This window comes from Leptinotarsa decemlineata, unplaced genomic scaffold (assembly GCF_025532065.1).
Source record: "Leptinotarsa decemlineata unplaced genomic scaffold, Ldec_3_MD MMD2_tig00026282_RagTag_RagTag, whole genome shotgun sequence".
In the NCBI taxonomy this organism is placed as follows: Eukaryota; Metazoa; Arthropoda; class Insecta; order Coleoptera; family Chrysomelidae; genus Leptinotarsa; species Leptinotarsa decemlineata.
This window is the reverse complement of record NW_027412668.1, coordinates 15,751,638-15,773,628: the sequence shown is the minus strand read 5'-3', so window position 1 is coordinate 15,773,628 and position 21,991 is coordinate 15,751,638. Positions and strand designations below refer to the sequence as shown.

Genomic DNA, 21,991 nt, shown 5'->3' with positions numbered 1-21,991 from the left:
AGGTTAGGAAAAAATTATAAAATATAATATAATAGTTTATAAAAATTGACAAATATTTATTATCATTGATTTATCGATAGTTCATCAACTATATATGGCGCGTTTTCGACCGGAGGCACCGGTTGAACTGAAGTGATCCTGTGACCGCGCGCTCTCCGCCCTCTATCTCGAATACGGTTCACCGTATGAAAACTTTTTTTAAAATTTGTAGGGAATTTTGTATTCTACAATATTGATAATAATTACAAATAGCAAAAAACCCATAGTAAATGATATATTTACAAAAAAAGCGCAAAAAAACGATTTTTGTGACCTCTGACCTTGAAATTTATTAGTTGCATACACCCTACCATATGTAGGTTTTGAGGCAACTTTTAGGGTGTCAATATACAAGTATTTACAGACTTACAGCTGGGTATCTCGAATTCCGAGGTGAACTTACTATAATGACTGGACTAAACATTTAAGTAGGTGATTCCTCATCGAAAAGAAGTCTAGTTTGAATGAAAGATCCTATCTTTTTTTTATGAGTAATCACCTCCTTAAATGTTTTACACTTATTTAGTTACACCCTGTAGACGCCAACTTGGTTGGTGAAACGCGGTGAAACTAGTCGTTACGAGGAGTTGTCACCTTTCAGCAATAGTGTCTTCGAATACGATGTTGGAATATGTTCCATCCAGATAAAAATAAAAAATATTTCCATGCAAAGCCGTTGACCGTGTGTTGCATGAGGGTTTGCTGAACAAACTTTCCTGCAAGTAGCCGTCGATGCATATCTCTCGAATACTTTTACCAGGGATACATATTGTCTCCAACCCTCTTTTTGTTGTATATCAACGACTTATTGGTAAAACCAAGATTCTAGTAAACTCTGCTTTGCTGAGGACAGCACACCTATCTCCTCACTCAATTTAGATTCCAGGACATCGACTGAGAATGCACATCTTCACCGGCAGCAGGAGGTTGCATATTTTAATGAGGATCTATAGATGATTTCGAATTGGGATACAAGTAACCAGGTTCAATTCAATGCCACGAAAACCTAGGCATCGGTTTTCTCCAAAATGATAAATGTCTCCGAACCGGATATAATAGTGTCAGGATATACAATTCCGTTTTCTGTTTCGATAAGTTTTTTGGGTGTTAATATACAGTGTAACCCATTTTTAATGGAAACACCCCCCTAAAATTTGAAGTTGTAAACCGATCATAATAATTTTTTTTGAAATGTCAAGTACTAAAAGGTTTACCTTGGGACAGAATTTGAAATGTTTAATAAAGTTTCAGGGCATACTACGATATTTTTTCTTAGTCGAGAATCGGGATTTTTTATTAGCGATTTTTTTATTGAAAAAATCACTATGCCACTTGATTCAGAGTGCCTCTGAACAGGTGTGACCAAAATTTGATGAAAAAATATTCATTATTAACAAAGTTATGACAACTCAAAAATTCGAAAACTCACACAGCTAACAGTCACAAAAAACACCCTATATCAACAGATATAGCCATGAGAATATTTTTTTATGATTTCAACAATGAAGTGCCGCCAGATGAAAAAAAAACAAATAGCGTAAATATTTTTTTAATGAAAAAAACTAATATTTCAATTTAAATCTTAGTTGCCATGGAAATGATATTAGAGTTTGACACTTGTGAAAGATTTAAGTGTACTATTGTTAACAATATTCACCTTACAGTTCTTCGAATCATTTTGTGTCATGGCTGCAAGATTGAGCGTAAGAGAGAAAATTGAAATTGTACGCCTTTCTGGAGATGACGTTAGAAGTGCTAGAGAAGTTTGTAGAGTATTTAATGAGAGACATCCAGATTGTCCTCGTATTAGCTGCGGTACGGTAAATAAAATAAATAAAATATTCAATGAAACTGGTGCAGTATCAAAAAAGTAATCCTGTACAAAGATGAAATAGGAATGACAAGAATGATCAAATCATTTTAGATTATTTCGGAAATAATCCTAATGCCAGTATAAGGAATGCCACTTTAGATTTGAATATTCCACGAGAAACTATTTGGAGATGTCTCAAGGCGAAGAATATTAAACCTTTCAAGCCAAAATTTTTACACACACTTCAAGAAGGCGACAAAGCAAGACGCCTGGAATATTGTTCATGGGCCCAAGGGGAATATTTAAAATTAAAATTAATTGTCCAGTTAGATGGGTGTTCAGTTCATTATGCCAGAGCTGTGAGGCAATGGTTTAACGAACATTTTCCAAACCGGTGGATAGGCTGTGGTAGTCCGTTTATAGAGTGGCCACCCAGATCTCCAGACCTCACAGTTTTGGACTTTTTTCTCCGGGGACTTCTCACACAAAAGGCTTACAAAAACCGCTCAAGAGATAGAAATGAACTTTGTGCAAGAATTCGACAGGTATGTGCAGATATTAGCCATCAAGAACTAAGGAACGTAATCATAAACATTCGTAAGCGCTACGACACATGTATCGAAATACGTGATGGATTAGTAGAGGCTACTAGAATATGAGTTAGGATTAATTGTTGCACTGAATCGAAACATTTCAATAATTAGTTATTAGTTACGTTCATTAAAATTTTTTGCTTCATTGTTAGTTGAATTGTGTGAATGTAATTCCGTTATTTTCATCAAAAATATTTACACATTTTTTTTTCCATCTGGCGGCACTTTATTGTTGAAATCATAAAAAAATGATATATTGTGACTGTTAGCTGTGTGAGTTTTCGAATTTTTGAGTTGTCATAACTTTGTTAATAATGAATATTTTCTCATGAAATTTTGGTCACATCTATTTAGAGGCACTCTGAATTCAGTGGCGTAGTGATTTTTTCAATAAAAAAATGGCTAATGAAAAATTCCTATTTTCGAGTAAGAAAAAATATCGCAGTATGCCCTGAAACTTTAATAAACATTTCAAATTTTGTCCCAAGGTAGACCTTTTAGTACTTGACATTTAAAAAAAAATTATTGAAATCGATTCACAATTTCAAATTTTAGCTTAGAACACTGTTCTGAACCAGAAAGCTGTGCACACCTCAACTTTTAATGCTTCATAAACCTCAAATCAGACCTTCTTTGGAGTATTGTTCTCGTGTATGGAGCTCCGCCTCTAAGCATATCTTGCAGCTGCTGGATTCAATCCAGAAGAGAGCCATCCGCCTGAATGGAGACACGGACATCACTCTTTTATAGATATTTTCACAGGAGGTGTTCAAGAGACTTGGCACAATTGATTCCACCAAGAGCACACGCAACGGACTGTCGCTGCTCACCATTTTGAGGTTCAATTCAGTACACCTCGAACTTCACAGTTTGAGAACTCTTTCATTTGGAGAACTACGCTCATGTCCAATAAACTTTCTGAAAATGTTTTCCAAATGAATTCAATCTCCAACGATTCAACTCCAACGTGAATCGTTACTTTCGAAGAGGCACCGCTCTTAGAGCACCTTGAGGATTTTCCTTTAGTGCTTGTGTTTTGTCTTAAAAAAAATACAGAATGTCCCCTTTAATCAAAACCCCACTAACACCGGTCGGGCCCTTTCTCCAAAGCTGTGATAGGTACTACGGAGTGTAGGCCGGCATTAATAACCAATAACATATCGTGAGTTAGGTGATAATTAGGTCCAATTATTGTGTGCCCTGAGTAGGCGCAGTGAGCCAAGAATGACTGCCTTCTGTATTTGTAAAGCCAAAATGATCTGGAAATTCGAGAGTAGTATTAATAGTTATCTATATTTATCAATTGTATCTTTCCAATATGCGGAACAGAAGACATAGGTTGCAAAAATCAATATTATCAAATCATTGCTCTCTCCTAAGTTCTATACAGTGGGGTAACCTTCTCAAAAAGCCCCTTCAACTTGCAATGAAGTTGACAGAACTTTATGGCCTTCTCAATTTTCAATTTACTTTGTAAAGTATTGTCCATAGATTGAACAATTCCTCGTCGAATACCTGACAATGATTTCAATCACAAAAAAATACTTCCAGCACTTCCCTCACATTGGATTTCATTTTAAATTCTTCTCTTCATGAAAACTTTTCTATTCAAGGTAAACGAGTGTCCAACAGTCAAACAGATGTACTAAGGAAAATTACAGTAGTCACGAATGAATAGAAGACTATATCTGAGTACATAAGGAATTCCTGGACAATTTCAAAATCATCAATCTGGTCACTATATAAACATATAAAAGTTAAAATGAAATCTAATAAAATCTACCGAGTATAACTAACGCATATAAAAACGTGAGATGGGTGGACTTGTTTATGCATCTATCAGTTTTTATAATCAAAACAGGCCACAGAAAATAGTTGAATCCAAAATACGCCGTCTGTTAAAAAAATAAGGTGAATTTTCATTCTTCACAGAAAATATCCATTCATTCATAAATTTCTATTATATCCTCTCCAAAGTAGTCCCCCTGAGATATAATACACTTGTACCAGAATTTTTCCAATCCTCGAGAAGCTCTGGTATGTTTTTGAGTTTGCCCTAACGATTCGTTTTTCATCTTCTCATTCGTCGCAAAACTCCGTTCTTTCATGGTTCTCTTCAATCTTGGGAACAGGAAAGAGTCGCAGGGTGTAAATCTGGTGAATACGGTGGCTGAAGCAATATTACGGTGTTCTTTTTTCCAAAAAAATCACGAACAAGCAATGACGAGTGAGCAGGTACATTATCGTTATGCAGAAAACATACGTTTTCCGTATGACCATGTGGCAAGAACTCCTGATGCACTATGCCACAATAATCGAAGAAAACAGTGAACAAAACTTCGACATTTGATCGAATTCGACGTATTTTTTTTGGTCATGTCTCTCCTGGCTCTTCTATTGGGACTATTGGACTTTGGTTTCGATGTCATAACTATATTCCATTATCACCAGTTATGACCCTTTAAAGTGAATCTGGATTGCGGATGACGTCATTCAACAATTTTGGAACGAACTTTGCTGGCATACGCTTCATGCCCAAAATTAATGGAACAATTGCATGGCATAAGTCAACCGACATGCCGACATTTTCAGCAATAGTGGTTCAACGATTTTCTAAAACAACTTTTCTCACTTTCTCAACATTTTCATCAATTGTTGGTGTACTGGGGTGTCCAGAGCGACCTTCTGTGGGAAGCTTGTACTATTTGAAAACATTATTCTGACTCAAGAGTACAATCACCGTATGCCACTGTCAACATTTCAAGTGTTTCTGAGTACTTAATAAACTTAAAAATTATTTCTGACGCTGAGTCCATAGAGAAGATGGATGTCGAGTTTACGACTCCAACTGACCTCCCTGTAAATTTAGTTCAGGAGCGAGAGCTTCTCAACTCCCCAACTCCTGATTCAATAACTGAACCTTGAAAAAAGGTTTGGTGGTGCAGCCTGGAAATGACTGAGTCATCTCCTCAAGAGCAGGATACCTTATGAAACCGCCTTGCACCAAATTCTTGACCGGCGTACGCATAATCTGTCTCAGGTGGAGGAACAAACCCCCATGAGCAGGTTAGCAGACGTTTGCGCTCAAGTGATGATTCACCAAAACCAGAGTCGAAAAAGCCCTGCACGGTTGAATCTAAGGCATCGTCAGGTGTAGCTGACGTGCAAAAACCCTCATATGGAAAGGTTGTCGCGGGTATCAAGGTGAAAATCTTTCACCTTGACTATCCCACTACCTCATTAACGATGACACAGCAGAGCATATACTTTGTGCCTGCCCCGTTGGGGACCGAATCAGGTTTTTAGAGTTCGGCAGAGCCGTACTCTTACCATCTGTTCAGACTAGTCATTGTGATTTCCTTTGATGTAAAGTCGAAATAAACCAGGATTCAAACGTTTCAACTCAATATCTGGTGGTAAAAAAAGTGGTTACTACTGAAGTCAGCACAACTTGATGCAGCTATTGCGATTTTTCTCATCCACACAGAGAATATTTTTAAAGTAATTTCATTTTGTAGAGAAGATTCCTCGGCCCATTTGAGTCTCAGGAATGGGGGTAATTTATCAACTATTTCATTCAAGATTGATGGATTTTGCATATGTCCTGAATTTTCAAAGAGTTCCATAGTATTTACTAAGTTTTCGATAACATTAGAAAATGGTAGGTATGTTTCAAACCGTCCCTCCCTCGGAGGAGAGGCTCGACGAACTTTCTCTATTAGATTTGAAATTATAAATTCAGGTCGTCCAAATGTAACTTTCATATTTTCTATTATGTTCATAACATTATTTGTGAAACAAGAAGATGTTGTATTGCATCTCTAGCCCTTCCTTTCAAACATCTTTGCAGACGTATTATATTTTCATCTTCACATATATCAAAAAGTTTGGTGGAACATTCGAACTGACCGTAGAACAAAGGCCAGTCCTCTGGATTCCCATCGAAAATCGGCAAATTTGTTATAACAATCTCTGTTTTTTTCCGAACATTTTGATATATTTATCAATAAAATTTGGTTGAAATTATCATTAGTCATCGTAATAAAATTGTTTGTCGGTACGAAATCGGTTTTATTTTCTGTTTCTTTGATTTTCCATTCAGCAACTTTTTCTTGTAGCGTCATTTCTTCCAAATCAATGATGTTTTTGCCACTAGAAATTGTGGACTTTTTATATGAAGAATTTCGAATCAGTTCACGTTGTAGTTGTGCTTCTTTCCTTATTAGTTTAGCATCAATTTCGGCTCTCCTTCTCTCAATTTCGGCTCTCCTTCTCTCTACTTCGACCAATTTTCTTGTTTCTTCCAATTGTATTTCCAACATTCTTCATCTAGAACTTGAAGATTTAGTCATTTTTTATTTGTCTTCGGCTTTAGATGGGTCTTCTAATGAAGAACTTTTCTGCAACTCCGTAACTTGCTGTGGGTCATAACATACGTCACTATATCTTTCAGGAGGAACTCCTTTAGTTTTCCTCTCACTCCTCCTCAGGTTAGGCATGGACATGATTCTTTTTTCTTTTGCTCGAAGGACCAATGTTCAGACTAGTCAGTTCTACTGTGATTCCCTTTGATTCAAAGTCGAAATAAACCAGGAATCAAACGTTTCAAGTCAATATCTTTATTTTAATAACTTTCAAATTATGGTCAATGTCAAAAATCATCTTTTTTTATAAACAAACCATGATCAATTTTTTTAACATACTAAGTGAACAAAAGTTAACAAAATTAATTAAAGCAACAACACCATCTGCTCAATTTGGTCGAGTGTGAATAGGTGTGAGCCACAATAAACCCTTGCGGGTTACGGTTGAGGATCGAATGGACCCACTCACTTTGGACCTAACCTAACCTAACTTAAAACTGTGAATATATGTTCGAGATAAGTGTATCAACATAAAAAAAAATTGAAAAATCAATAATCGGATGTATACAGCCCAAGAAATTTGAACATTCACCTAATTTTTTGAACATTTCACTATTTACGTTTCTGTAGGTGACTGGGTACTATAGCCTGGGTGTAAATCAACTTTCGATCTAAAAACTCAAAAAAACTGAGTAAATCTAAAAAAAATGCAAAGAATTCATCAAAAAGATTTTCAGACGTCCCGATAAATGTTTGCCTTCTGGGTACGGTATCCTACGAGTAAAAGCAAATAATTTCCTTGTTTATATAAACATCTTTGAATTCCGATCTACTTTGTTTATTTTCATAAAAGTCAGTATGCACTACACTAATTAAATTCATTACGGTGAGAACCTTCGCTTCTTCTCTTTTATCGAAATAGTTAATATTAATAATTTTATTCAGACCCATACACAGGGAAGGCCATTGAAATCTCAAAACTGTTACGAAAATATCTTTCAACAAAATCCAAAACACATGTTTTTGTTTGCTTGTAAGGGGGACAAGTTCTGGCTTGGAAATCTTTGCAAAGCTTTCTATACTCTGAGCGGCGTAGTCTGTCATTCCCATTTTTTCTAAATGGGAGTTATATCTCTCTCAAAATAGCACTCCATTCCCTAATAATTGTAGCATAGCTTTCAATACACTCCTTTAGATGAAATGATACGTTTCCTAAAAATTCGAGAATCAAATCGATTTCAACTAGAAATCTATCGTATCGATCAAAATGTTAAAGGCCCCAAAACACTTCTTGGCCAGACTTCTGAACAGTCAGTCTGGTCAGAGGTTTGAGTGCATGTTGAAGACTGTATAACGCTGCCATCGGACCAAATTGCCCTTACCGGACGGTCAGAGATTCAAAACATACGACACCGGACGCCATTAATATCTGTCAGGGTGCAGAGTGTGTCGCATTATTTTCCTGTACTTCACACTTCAGTGATATTTGTGTACTAAATATAAAAAAATCATTATTTTTCCTAATATATGACATTATCATAATGAGTAAATCACTAACACGGTGTTTTTCCATTCGAAATATTTCTGAAAATCGGTTTCGTCCAGTTCTTCCAATTGATTCACGTTAATAAAAATTTTTGTATACTTCAACCTCTGCTTAGCCTGATATCTACGTTTATTTCGATTTTATTTCTTGCAGATTTTGCCTTTCACCAAGTATCGGGTTTTTGCTTACCAAAAGTTGCACCAAGCTAATCTGATTTTCAATTGTGTTTTTAATGAACAGAATGGACTTTTTACGATTATCATTTTTATATCTGAAATATATTGAAAATATATCTATGAACCGAAATATCAAATACCTCTATTTGCATAAAAACCACAGCCTGAAGAACTTACTTCATTTTAGTCGTACAGTCTCTTGGAAATATGTATGTAGTAACTCAAAAAACGTAATAATTGTTCTATTTTAAATGGAAAAAATCCTGTAATATTCCTTAAAATATCTTAATTAGAAAGGAACATACATTTTCTCCAATTCTGCTCCATGAAACCGCAATGAATTTCAGTTCCAACAAAATTACAAATTTTTCAACCTACTGTAATTTTTCACTAAAATTTTCAGAACTTCAAATACTTTGAAACCCTCCAACACAAAGAAAAGTTTAAAAACAGTAGAACGTTTTTTATGTAGAAATATATGTTTTTATTCGTATTTAGGATCAAGCATAATGAATTTTCAGAAATTAATTCCAATGTCACCGCCATTTTGAAGCCGACATATTTAAATTTTTCAAATTTTGAGCATTTTTTCAAATTCATTTTCTCCTGTCTCGTTTGATTTTCAACTAACTTCTCAAATAATTTCAATCAGTGATAAATGAATTTTTATGTTTCAGTTCAGAATACAAATAATGTCAGAAATTTTCAACATACTTTGTATTATTCATACACCCTATGTCAGTTTTGATCTCAATACAATTGCAATCTCATACAATTGAGTTCCAGAACTGAGTCATGAACACAAAAGGTAAATAATTTTATAGGCCTACCTGTTTTTTTCCACAAAAACTAAAATCCAAAGAAAACGCACAAAAACTGAACAAGCTTTCGAGAGCAAAACTTCACCGTCAAATAAATTCTGCAAATGAAATTTTTCAAAAATCGATTTTGGTTACTCGGATTCAGTTTAGACGAGCAGTTTCATCAGGGAAGATATTTCGTCCCTCGATGTTCAACTGTCGAGCGATAACTGGAGATGCAACAGCGTCCAGCGTGCCATGGAAACTGAGCATGCTCTATATTCCATCATATGCAATGAAAACTCTCAATAAGGGGTGTTTCGCAGGTGTTTTTAGGTTTTTCATGTTACCTAGATTGATTTTGTAGGAGTCTAGAGAATACAATAGCTTTCGAATACTTTGATGTCCTTCTGTACCTTTCTCAAGGTTTTAAAAAGTAAGGGATCTATACGTAAAGTTCGACGAATAGATCAGAGTAAATTTTCCAACTATATTACTTATACAATTGCACACGGGGTATCCTTATTTCGTTTCCTAGTCTTTTTTTTATCTTCACAAGAATAAACCAAATAAAACTAACGAGAAAATATTGTATCTTAAGAGCATATCAGGAGTAAAACTTTAATGCATAGGTATGAAATAAACACAAAAAAAATACGTTAAATATTTTTCAATTATGCTCTTAGAAATTGAACTTGACACTGATGAAGCTACAATATAGCGAAACGCGTCTTGAATGAAATTCATTGCCTTATTTTTCAACTCTATACAGGGTGTGACATAAGTACGTTAAAATATTCAACTGACGTATTCCTGACACAATTTTAAGAAAAAAAGTCTTCATGAACTTGTGTCCGAAAATGCTTCGTTTCGGAGATACGGAGTGTTGAAATTGAATTTTTTTGTTCGCTTTTTGAAAATAACTCTTGCAAAAAATTCGGTACCCAGTGTTTTTTTGACATGGGAAATGATAATTTCGTATTAATTTTCATGTAACATCTAGAGGGCGCTGCGTACGCTGTCATTATTTATTTCCAATTTCCCTAATTTTTTGACAGTAAACTTTTGGTACTTTTCATGAAAAAACCTAATTTCCACACCTTTTTCAAATAAAAAAAGGTACACCTTCTCAAATACTATGGAGGTGATCGTTTTCGAGATATTTACAATTTTCTATATCGATGCATATCACTTAGCTCCTAGGGCGCTATGTAAAGTTGCTGATAACATTACAAAAACTAAGTATGTGGTGGATATCGTCAAAATAAACAACTTTTTCCTATAGAATGTTTAACGAAGAAAGATTCGTTTTCAAAATACAGATTGTTGAAATTTTTCAAAACATGGTAGGTTGTTGTAATAAATTTTCTGCAATTTTAGTTATTTTCATGAATCTTTATACGCAGTATACCCGTAGAGACAGACTTCTTCTAAACTGAACATTATCGAACTGCTTATTCAATCCAAATTAAAAAAAAAATTGTCAGGTTTAATTATTCAATTAGAAAGTGCTACATTTCGGGGTTTGTAAAAAAGACAATTCGGAGAAGTACTATGTTATTTATTAGGAGAAGAATTCGAATAAGTACTAAGTACTGTTCAAAGTGACGACCCCCAACAGTAATACAAGCTTCTGCTCTCCTCATCAAAGAATTCCGCACCCGTTAAAAAATGCCCAGAGTGTTTCTTGTCGTTCCGCAGCAAGCTTTGATGCGATCCCTCAACATTTCCTCGTTTTCAATGGGGCTAGCATAAACTAGTGAATTTAGGTATCCTCAAAAGAAAAAATCGACGGGATTGAGGTCCGGTGACCTCGGGGGCCAATGCTGCCTCCTCTTCCTATCTATCGTTGGAAATATGCTACGTCTGAAAAACTTCTTGCTATCACACTAAAATGTGCAGGAGCTCCATCGTGCATAAACCAAGAGTGATTTCGCAGACCAATGGGAACATCTTCCATAAGTTGGGGAAGCTCGTGTTCCAAAAACTATAGGTAAGCATCTCCATTCGAATGTAAGAGGAGAAGATAGGGCCCAATTAAATAATCCCCAATTATTCCTACCCCTACATTAAAAGAGAATCTGTCTTGGAAATGAGTTTGCGTTATCGCATGTGGGTTATCTTCCGCCCAGATGTGGTTGTTATGGAAGTTCATGATACCATTTCTTGAAAAATTGGCCTCATCTGTGAAGAGGATTTTCGATAAAATTTGCGGATGTTGTTCGACTTTTCTTTGAAGCCATTGAGCAAATTCGATACGTGGTTGGAAATCACGTAGCGTAAGTGCCTGGACACGCTGAATATGATGAGGATATAATTGCTGTTCCTTTAAAATTCTGTGAACTGTCATGTGGCTCACATTTAATTTTTTTTTGTACTTGTCTCTGGATGTTCACTAATTTCTTAAGAACCGCCTCCTCCAACAGTTCTTGTAGTCCGTGGCCGTTCTACTACAGAATTTGTTTCAAAGCTTCCAGATTCGGAAAGTCGCCGGAAAAGATTCGCAAATGTCGCTGCACAAGGATTCACGCGTTGGGGATACCTTTCGTGATAGATGCGTCTGGCCTCGCTTGAATTCCCGTCAGTCAAGCCGTATGCAAAAACCATATCAGCCATTTCAGCATTCGTATAGTCGGGCATGGTACCAAAAAATCACTTTATAAACTCCGAACTGTGAATTTGTCAATTAATAGTTAAAAATGTGACATCGAACTTCTATTTTTATGAACAAACTTTCATAGCCTACTCGATTTAATTAACTTAATTTGCAAACGGAGAGTGACAAAAATTATTGAAATCAAATTTTGCTATAAAGTAATATGCATCGATATAGAAAATTGTAAATATCTCGAAAACGATCACGATTGAAATGAATAATGACAGCGTACGCAGCGCCCTCTACATGTTACATGAAAATTAATACGAAATTATGATTCCCCACGTCAAAAAAAACCGGATAAAGAATTTCGTGCAAATAACTTATTTTTTGCAAGAGTTATTTTCAAAAATCGATCAAAAAAATTCAATTTCAACACCCCGTATCTCCGAAACGAAGCATTTTCGGACACAAGTTCATATAGACTTTTTTTCTTAGAATTGTCTCAGGAATACGTCACTTGAATATTTTAACGTACTTATGTTACACCCTGTATAATAACCAGACAGTGAATTTTACCCCTGAATATATTTTTTAAAACAGAATCTATACGTATCAACAATTACAGTTTTACTGCTACGGATATAATAGATTACGTTCTCTCTGATTCACATAAGCTCACAATGGGACCAGATGGAATACCTTTATTTTTTATACACAAATGCCTATACACTTTAGCATTCCCATTACGAAACATCTTATTTAATCAATTTTTTTCTCTAGGCACCTTTCCAGATTATTGGAAACATAGCTTCCTGAAACCAATACATAAACTAGGAGATAAGAAAAATATTACGGCCCACTTATATCTAAAATTAAAGCGCTTGGTATAGGCGAGAATATTTTGCAAGTAATCAATAGCTTCTTAACTGGTAAAACTCTGTCTGTAAAATACAGATACATTGTATCGGAGTTTGTTTTCAAATATTCAGAATTTCTTATGTTTGCAGATGATCTCAAACTTTATCAAGCAATTACTTGCCGGGAAGATGCTGAATTAGTTCAAAATGATCTAGTAGAAATAGTTAGTTATAGGTAAACTTCGATAAGTGTCAAATCATTATGTTCGCTAAAATTAGAAGTCCAATATTCTTTGAATATAAATTGATTAATATAGCTCTTAAAAGAGAAACATTTACTCGCGATCTTGGAGTTAAATTTGATAGCGAAATAAATGTATGCTTCAAGTATCAGAAATTGTGGCAAAAAATCTCAAAATGCTAGGTCTTGTGTTGAAAATTTCTACTGATTTTTCAATTGAAACAAAAAAAAATTATATTGTGCTTGTGCTTTCGTAAGATCCATTCTTGAGTATTGTTCGGTTATACGGGACTCATACTAATAATGTAAATATCGATTTGATTGAGAATGTTCAAAAGAAATTTTCAAGAAATTGTGCTTTTCACTTTGGTATTCAACGAAATGAATATGGATACCGTCAACTCTTAACCAAGTTGAATATAAAATCATTGGAAAATAGGAGAATTTCTATGAACTTGAGTTTCCTCTTCAAAATGATGAATAGTGAGATAAACTGCCCAGAACTCCTTCAACCAATAATAACATTTCATATCAAGCAAAAAGATACGAGAAATCCTGACATTTTTCAAATACATTTTTTCCATACCAATTATGCTTTCAATAGTCCGATTCCTCGTATTCTGAAGTTGGGAAATCAATATCATAATAACTTAGATCTGTTCAATGTGTCACTTCAGGTCTTTAAAAATCAATTGAGAAGTCTATAGCGTTTCCGAAGATTTTCTTTACCTTACCATTTTCTTTTGCAAGTACCAGATTTGTTACATATTTTTTCTTGTAAGTACCAGATTTGTTTCATCTTTTAGTAATGTAGTCACTAGTTATGATTCATTAATATTTTGTATTTCAACTTCGCTAAATGATTTGTAAAATTGTAAATTGTAATGTAGACATTAGACATGAGCATTCAGAAATAATTTGTAGTTCTTCACACTTTGATAAATATGTTTTTGTAAATTGGCTTTGCTGTTAAATAAATAAATAAAATTGTAAAATTATTATCATGAATAGTATGTACCCAATGTTTGTCTGTATATGATAAACTCAAAAATATCGAACGGATTTTCATACGGTTTTCACCAATGGACGTAGGCGTATCCGAACTCGGAAGCTAGCTTTCGTGGTAAAATAATTGACAACTCCGACAGCTATGAATCGTGGGTCCTACATTATCGAGTGAAAAGCTAGCAAAATGCGTATATGTTTCAGTTTACTTGAAGGTTTTCAGCTATATCACAAGAAATCAGATTCATAGAAAACAAGAACATATTTTTGGGAAACAAAGTTTTTGGCTTTCTACTACTCCATCTGATTTTTTTTCTTTCGTGTAATTCAATGTTTATATGAAAGTAGCTGTTTCAGGAGGACTTTCTTTCAGTTTTTGTCTGAAAGTTACTTCTTTGCATGATCTACACATCCATGTATAGAGTTACTTATTTTCAAATTGATTACTTCCTTCCTTTCTTTGGAAGATTCTCTCATCCTTTTTTTTGTACCAGATGGAGTAGTAGAAAGCCAAAAACTTTCTTTCCCAAAAATTAATCACTCCTAAAAATATAACCCCTTGAATTTAAGAACATATTATTAGATGGGCTGAAAACTTCGTAGGCTAAAACACTCATGGCGCTACTAGTATTAAATCCATATAATTTTTAGGAAACCGTAACCTTCAAAATGAATATGTGAAAAATTCACAGCTGTTGGACTGGTAGTTTGTGGTATAGAACATTTTGAGCGAAGCAACTTCTGTTAGTTTGAAGAAAATGGGTAAAAACGAATATCGTGTGTTAATGAAGCATTGCTTTGTGACGAAAAAAAATCTGTTGAAGCCAAGGCTTCATCGTTGAAAATTCGTTTGCTAAGTTTGAAGGAGATGAAATGAGCACCGAGGACAATACACGCAGTGGACGTCCCAAAGAGGCTGTTACCAACGAAAACATCAAAAAAATCCACAAAATAAATTTTAGATGACCGAAAAGTGAAGTTATTCGAGATAAGTGAGGCTCACGCGATATCACAATCGACCAAAAATCGAATTGATGATTCTGAACAGTGTTTGGAGCGATTCCACCATAAAAAAACCCAAACTTATGCGTCGATACGAGACAATGGATGAAACATGGCTCCAACATTCCACAACAGAATCAAAATTATCGTTATCTGAGTGGTCTGCACGTTGGGAACCGACTCGAAAGCCTGAAAGACACAACAGATATTCATATACTTCCCTGAAAAGGGAACACCATCAACAGCGACTATTACGTGGCGTTATTGGAGCGTTTAAAGGACGAAATCGCGGAAAACGGCCCAATTTGGAGAAAAAGAGAGTGTCGTTTCATCAAGTTAATGCGTCGTGTCACAAATCAATGAAAACGATGGCAAAACTGCATGAATAAGGCTTCGAATTGTTTCCGCATTCACCGTATTCTCCAGATCGGGCCCCCAGCGACTTTTTTCTCTTCTCACACCTCGAGAGAATGCTCGCTGGAGAAAAAAAATTCAGGCCAATGAAGAAGTAATCGTCGAAACTGAGGCTATTTTGAAGTTAATGACGAACTATATTTAATAATAAAATATCTTTTTTTTTTCAATATATAAGGAATGATCGACCTATTTGTAAGGAGAATTAATTGAAATTTGTCGTTGATATACTGCCAAATCACTAATCAATGAAGAAATGATTATAACCTCGCTTCAAAACGTTCCTGATTTCAAATAAAATCTTTTACGTCACTATAGAATCCACACGATGTATCCAAGGTCATTATGGGTTCTCGGGATTTATATTTTTCTCTGATTCAGAGAATTCAACTAACATAATATGGGATTCTGTTATGAAAAGGGACTCTATAATACTGCACACAGAATTTTCGACACAATGTATTCGTTGATTCTACTGAAACAGGTCTTATATGAAACAAATATAAAAGAGCTTTGTGAAGCTAAGTATATGATACTTATTTCTTTCCATTATTTTAGACTCAGACTACGATGTATATGTACTCTAAATAGGATATTTACAAGAGGGGAATATACTACCTAGGATGAAAAGTCTCGGGCACTAGTCTTACTGCATTCACCGCATTTTCAGTTAGTACTAACTTTCGAAAGAAAGCTATTGCTATTGATATTCTGTTCATAAGTTTGTGATTTATTGTGCTGAGAGTGACACTACTTTTATTTTCAAAACAATTGATCAAAAAAAATTTTGTGTTTAAATTTTGCACTGCTTCTTGATGGGAAAACCCGTTCAAGCGGAGCAATGGCTTAAAAACTGTTATGAGGACTATGTTATATCAGAAACAACAATTAAAGGTTGGTTTGCTGACTTCAAACGTGGTAGTAGAAACACCGATGATACAAAACGCAGTGGATGTTTAAATGAGGCAGTAACACCACAAAAGACCAGAAAATCCACAAAATCATTTTGAATGACTGAAAAGTGGAGTTGCGTGATTTACACTGTGAAGATATCATGAGAACGTGTTGGCTTTATATTGCATGAGCATTCGGATATAAGAGAGCTGTGTGGGTGCCGCGCGAGCTTACTCTAGCTCTAGACTAAAAACAAGAATGTCTTGATGATTGTAAGCAGTGTTTGGCCATGTTTAAACATAACAAACCAGATAAAATATGGATCCATCATTTCACTCCGGAATGAAATAGATGGTCATCTGAATGAAAAGCAACTGGATAACCTCGTCCAAAACTGCCGAAAGCACAAAAATCGGCTGGAAAGGTTATGGCCTTGGTATTTTGGGATGTGCGTGATGTAATATTAATCGACTATCTTGAGAAGGGAAATACCATCAACAGTGTATATTATATAGCGTTATTGGAGAAGGAAAAATTTTGTTTCATCAAGACAACGCACCGTGTCACAAGTCAATCAAAACAATGCTCCCACATCCTCCGTATTCGCCAGATTTGGCTCCCAGCGACTACTGGCTGTTTGCAGAAATTTCTCTCGAATGAAGAGGTTATTGCTGAAACTGGCCTATTTTGAGACAAAAGATAAATCGTTTTATTAAAGAGGTATTAAAATATTATAGCGGCGCTATAACGTATTTTGATGCGTGGATTACGAAACCGAAAGAAGAAAGCAGCGCTCACCCTTACTTACAAAGTTACTGCCCTTCAAAGTTCAGAAAAGGGCAACAACCTTTCAGCATTCTTTTTCACAAGAAGAACTATATAAAAACACAAGCATTTATTCACTAGTTCACCTTTACACCTTATTCCTCCTTCCCTGACACTTTTCACTTCATCAATCAACATTTTTCCAATATAAATGTTACAAAATGTACGGAGCTGCTTTATGGTTATGTATCTTTGTATTTCAGATTTTTAAGGTTAATGGCATAGTTGGTACGACTGATGCTGTCAATATTCCTTATGCAGTTCAAATGTTTTTGCCTTCATTCTTTAGATCGTAAATTGGTTATTGGTGGTGTATTAAGATAAGATGGATTTAAAAAGTAAACTAACAGCAGCTTATATTTCGCAAAACAATCCTAGTGAGTATGAGTTATATTTGGAATAGTAGGCGGCGGCAAATAAAAACCGCTTTTTTCTGAAATGTCACTAGTAACTTACCTAGAAATAGAAGAATGTCACCAGAAGAAGCATTCGTTTTCAAATTAAGTTTTTTATTGGAAAAATGTTGATTGTTGAATTGAAAAGTGTCAATTGAGGAGGAATAAGGTGTAAAGGTGACCTAGTGAATAAATGCTTGTGTTTTTAAATAGTTTATCTTGTGAAAAAGAAGGCTGACAAGTTGCCCTTTTCTGAACTTTGAAGAGCCGTAACTTTGTATTCCTGATTCGTAATCTACGCATCAAAATACGTAACTACACTCAAAATTTTTTTAAAAATCGCCGGGTGCCCTCAAAATGAATATTAGGTTACCTTGAAACTAATTAAATGCACACTGGGAATCATCAAAAAATCCTGTCACTTCATTTAAAATTAAATGAATTTCAGTACAGTAGAATTATATGACAGTTTCAATTCTAAATTACGATTTCTATATATTCTTTATATTCTTTCAAGATGGAAGTATTCTACGTTGGACAACTGACAACGAAACGTATGTTAAACCATGAAATGCAACCTGAGCATGACTAATACTAGAGAATTCCATATTAGCAAATTCATGAGATACATTAGATTGCTTTTCGCAATATGAAAACACCTTCTATAAATTCTATATTGAATTTAATATCATGAGTCGGAAGTTCCTACACATACAACAGCGAAATTCAATTAAACAAATTCTTATCTGGCCAAAGCGAATAACAAAATAGATCAAGCAAAGATAAATTATTGATCATTATTAACATACCTTTTGAATTATTGCAGCTCATTTACTTTCCGACAACATCACTATTTTCACTCAGAACTAAATAAACAAAACTAACCTAGTATCAAACACAACCTACTTGTCTCCCGAGTAAAAACTGCCGTTCGATGCAGAACAAATTCCATAGCACCCTATTGGAGTCTTTTACTTGAAACATCGTCATCGTCCTAAAAACGTTAACACTAAAAAAATTATAAACAACCGAGTGATAGGCAGACGTTGCTTTCGGCAGTTAGAAGTGTATTTCTCTGATACAGATAATAAAAAATTACCGGAGTTTTGTTATAAAACAATGGGAAATCTGAAATTAGTAATTTTCGTCTATGAGTCTATGTATGGTATTAATTTTTATGAAAAATTATTTCCGAATATGTAGGACCATGTACAAAAATAGCCAAGCAGTATTTTCGATGGGTGGAAATATTCTGAAAAATCTTGCAGAGTTTTATATTAAGAAACGACTAACCTATTATACAGGGTATTGCAAAACTTAACATTTCCGGAGCGTTCTTGAAGTGAAGATAAGATTTTTTTATATATTTTTCTTTGTCATCCCGACACATAGAAATTTTCTCAATTCTCGTAATGACATTTTGAGAAGCCCTTTTCTTCAGAACTCGGGGGTAAGAGGTGGTTCTGAAAACATTTTACGAAAGGAGTATGTATTCATTGGAAATTGTATATGTTTTTGAGGTGAAAAAAAGTATTTTTTCTATAGATTTTTCTTGTTCGTCCCGAAACATGAAAATGTTTTTATTTCATTATAGGTATTTGGATACAATTTGTCGAGTGATTGTATTTTGGGACGCCACTATTTTCCCCTATTGTTGATTCAATTCAAAAACTGTTTAACAATCTGGAAAAACGTTGAAAGTTAAGAAAAATCATACTTTTCGTCACTGTTGAAGTGAAAACATATAAAACTTCCTTCATTGAGATACTTACGCAGTAATTTCAACATTCTGATGTTTTTTGGAGAAAATATAGACGGACCGAATGTTTCATAATGAAAGGGAAAAGCAGTTTCGTTTACAGTTTTGTAACATCCAAAGTTATTATGTCTGATCTGAATTTGAAAGATTCAATGAAAACGGGTGACTCTCGACTATTTGAAACGGCCCATACAGCGAATCAGAACAGGCAGATATTGATTATTAAATTTGTCGGGATGTATTACTACGTTTGAAATCAATTCAGATAATGATAAATATGAAATATCCAACTTGTCAAGTATTATAAATATTGCATATATATTTAAGACCAAAAAAAATAATCTTCAAATGTTTCCCTTTGTGCAAAATCTCTGTTCTTGTATCGTTGAAGAAAATCCTTCAGGATTTTAGCATTTTCCCAATTTATCATATCTCAGACTATTTTGAATTTTAAAAATCATTCGAAATCCTTGGCCATTTTCTCAACTAATAATATGTTTTAAACTGGAAGGATATATCATATTTTTAGGAGGAACAAATTTTTTTGAAATAATGGTTTTGACTTTCTTTTTCTCCATTTTCATCCAAAAAAATTCAATTGAATAATAACCAGAACTAATATGTAGTGCCATTTAATGAAACCCTTTGCAAAAACACTCAACTAGTGACCTGAATCATAGAATATTAGAATTAAGAACAAGGAAATTAGTTTAAAATGAACTAGGCTTGCCAAACGGAAATTGTGAGAGTGCAAAAAGGCTTGCTGAACAAAAATCTGGTACTGTAAATAACTTTAGAAATTCGTTAATTCATGATGAAAATTTGCTGAATTGATGAATTATATCTTGTTCATGACTTAATCATTTCTTTATTCATTTATTTATTTTTTATATTTTTTTTTTAATTCAGTAAAAGTTATAGTTTTTCTATTTTTTTCTAATTGTTAAATTTTATAACAGTATAAACAAGAGAGCTGATTACCAAAGAATTTCCCCTGAGATGCAAAGAAATGCTCCACAAGGTGAAAAGGTGGAGTATAGACTTTGTACAAAAGTCTAGAATCATTTGAAACAAAATTAAAATTTGTAAAATCATAATAAAAAAAGAACCCTGAGATTTTTATGATACGATTATTATAACAATCAAAAACAAAATATAACAACAACAATTATCAACACCCCGTATCGTAATTATATATATATATATATATATATATATATATATATATATATATATATATATATATATATATATATATATATATATATATATATATATATATATATATGATGAGCTGTTTTCTCGGGTTTCGCTTCGTGTTCTGTGTATTTTCTCCCCATAAGGATTATTTTCACAACGTTTCGGCAAAGTCTCATTTGCCATCTTCTGGTGATGTCTGGTTTTTTCAACTAGTCAAGTCTAATTGACACTATGTACTTATAGTAATGATAAACAAAACCCTGTCTTCGTTTCTGGTCAACATATACAAGGTGTTAATCAAGTATGTACCATAAATTTAACAGACACTTCTTTAGATAATTTCAAGACGAAATGTTCATATAAACATGGGTCCACAAATCCTTCGTTCTCAAGATACAGGGTGTTGAAATAAAAATTTAAAAAAAGTTATTCGTAAATATCTTAAATATCCTTTACCTAATTTTGTTATAATTTGGCAATGGTATTTATAACATTAAGGAGGTAATTTAACCTGGACGTGATTCAATTTATTAAGTCCAGTGGCGTCTCGAGCGGGATTTGAACGAATATTTTTGACTTTAAAATGCACGCCACTGACTTTTGTGCAATTTTTATTATGTCTTTGGATTGAGCAATTATAAATACAACTTTTTTGTCTCTTGAATTTTTTTCGTATCTTGCTTAGTTTTTAAGAAAAAAAAATCGACCTAAATGCATATCCCTGGACCTCACAGGGAATAATATAGGGAATTAAATGTTTCTTTTGGAAATTATTATCTATAAAATTTTTCAGTACTAATTATGTAACAATGACAACAAATATTAAATAACATTAACATAGTGTTGGAAATGGTCTCCTTTGGCTTCAATACAACCGTCTAGTCGCCGGATCATTGAATTTCGCACTCTTCTGAAAATACCATAAATAATAATCAAGGGTTGCCTTGGAAAACGATTGCAGCATTTAATAAACAACTTGACAGTTGTTGTCAATTTTATAAGCTTTTAATTTATAATTGTTATAAAAAGTGTGTTAAGTGGTTATTTTTCGAAACATTTTTGTAAAACATGGTTCAATTTACTAACAGTGAAATAGCAGATATACATTTCTGTTATAGAATGACTCACGGAAACTCGAATGCTGCAAGACACATTTACCATGAAAGATTTCCTCAGCGTGTAGTGCCTAATAGAAGAACTTTTGTACGTCTCCATGCACGACTTTCTGAAACAGGCAGCTTCAAAAGATCGACGGTTGTCATTGGACCTGCAACGGTACGAACAGTTCAAATTGAAGAAGCTGTTTCAAATGAGATTGAAGTAAATCCTCATACCAGTACTCGAAAAATAGCTGAAGAACTGAATATTACCCATGTCATACTGTGGCAGATTTTAAGAGCCCAGCAGCTATATCCCTATCACATGCAACGAGTGCAAGCTCTATTGCCCAGAGATTTACCTGTGAGACT

General features: G+C 34.1%; 1 protein-coding gene across 4 annotated transcripts in view; it reads right to left on the bottom strand.

Annotated features, from left to right (window-relative positions):
* Nucleotides 1-18,533, bottom strand: part of LOC111504603 (voltage-dependent T-type calcium channel subunit alpha-1G) — a 639,024-nt gene extending 620,491 nt beyond the window's left edge. For all 4 annotated transcript variants that reach the window (XM_074179901.1, XM_074179899.1, XM_074179902.1 and 1 more), the window contains exon 1: nucleotides 18,373-18,533. The gene's annotated coding sequence lies outside the window, so the exon portion shown is untranslated. The remainder of the gene's footprint in view (nucleotides 1-18,372) is intronic.
* Nucleotides 18,534-21,991: the final 3,458 nt, after the last annotated feature.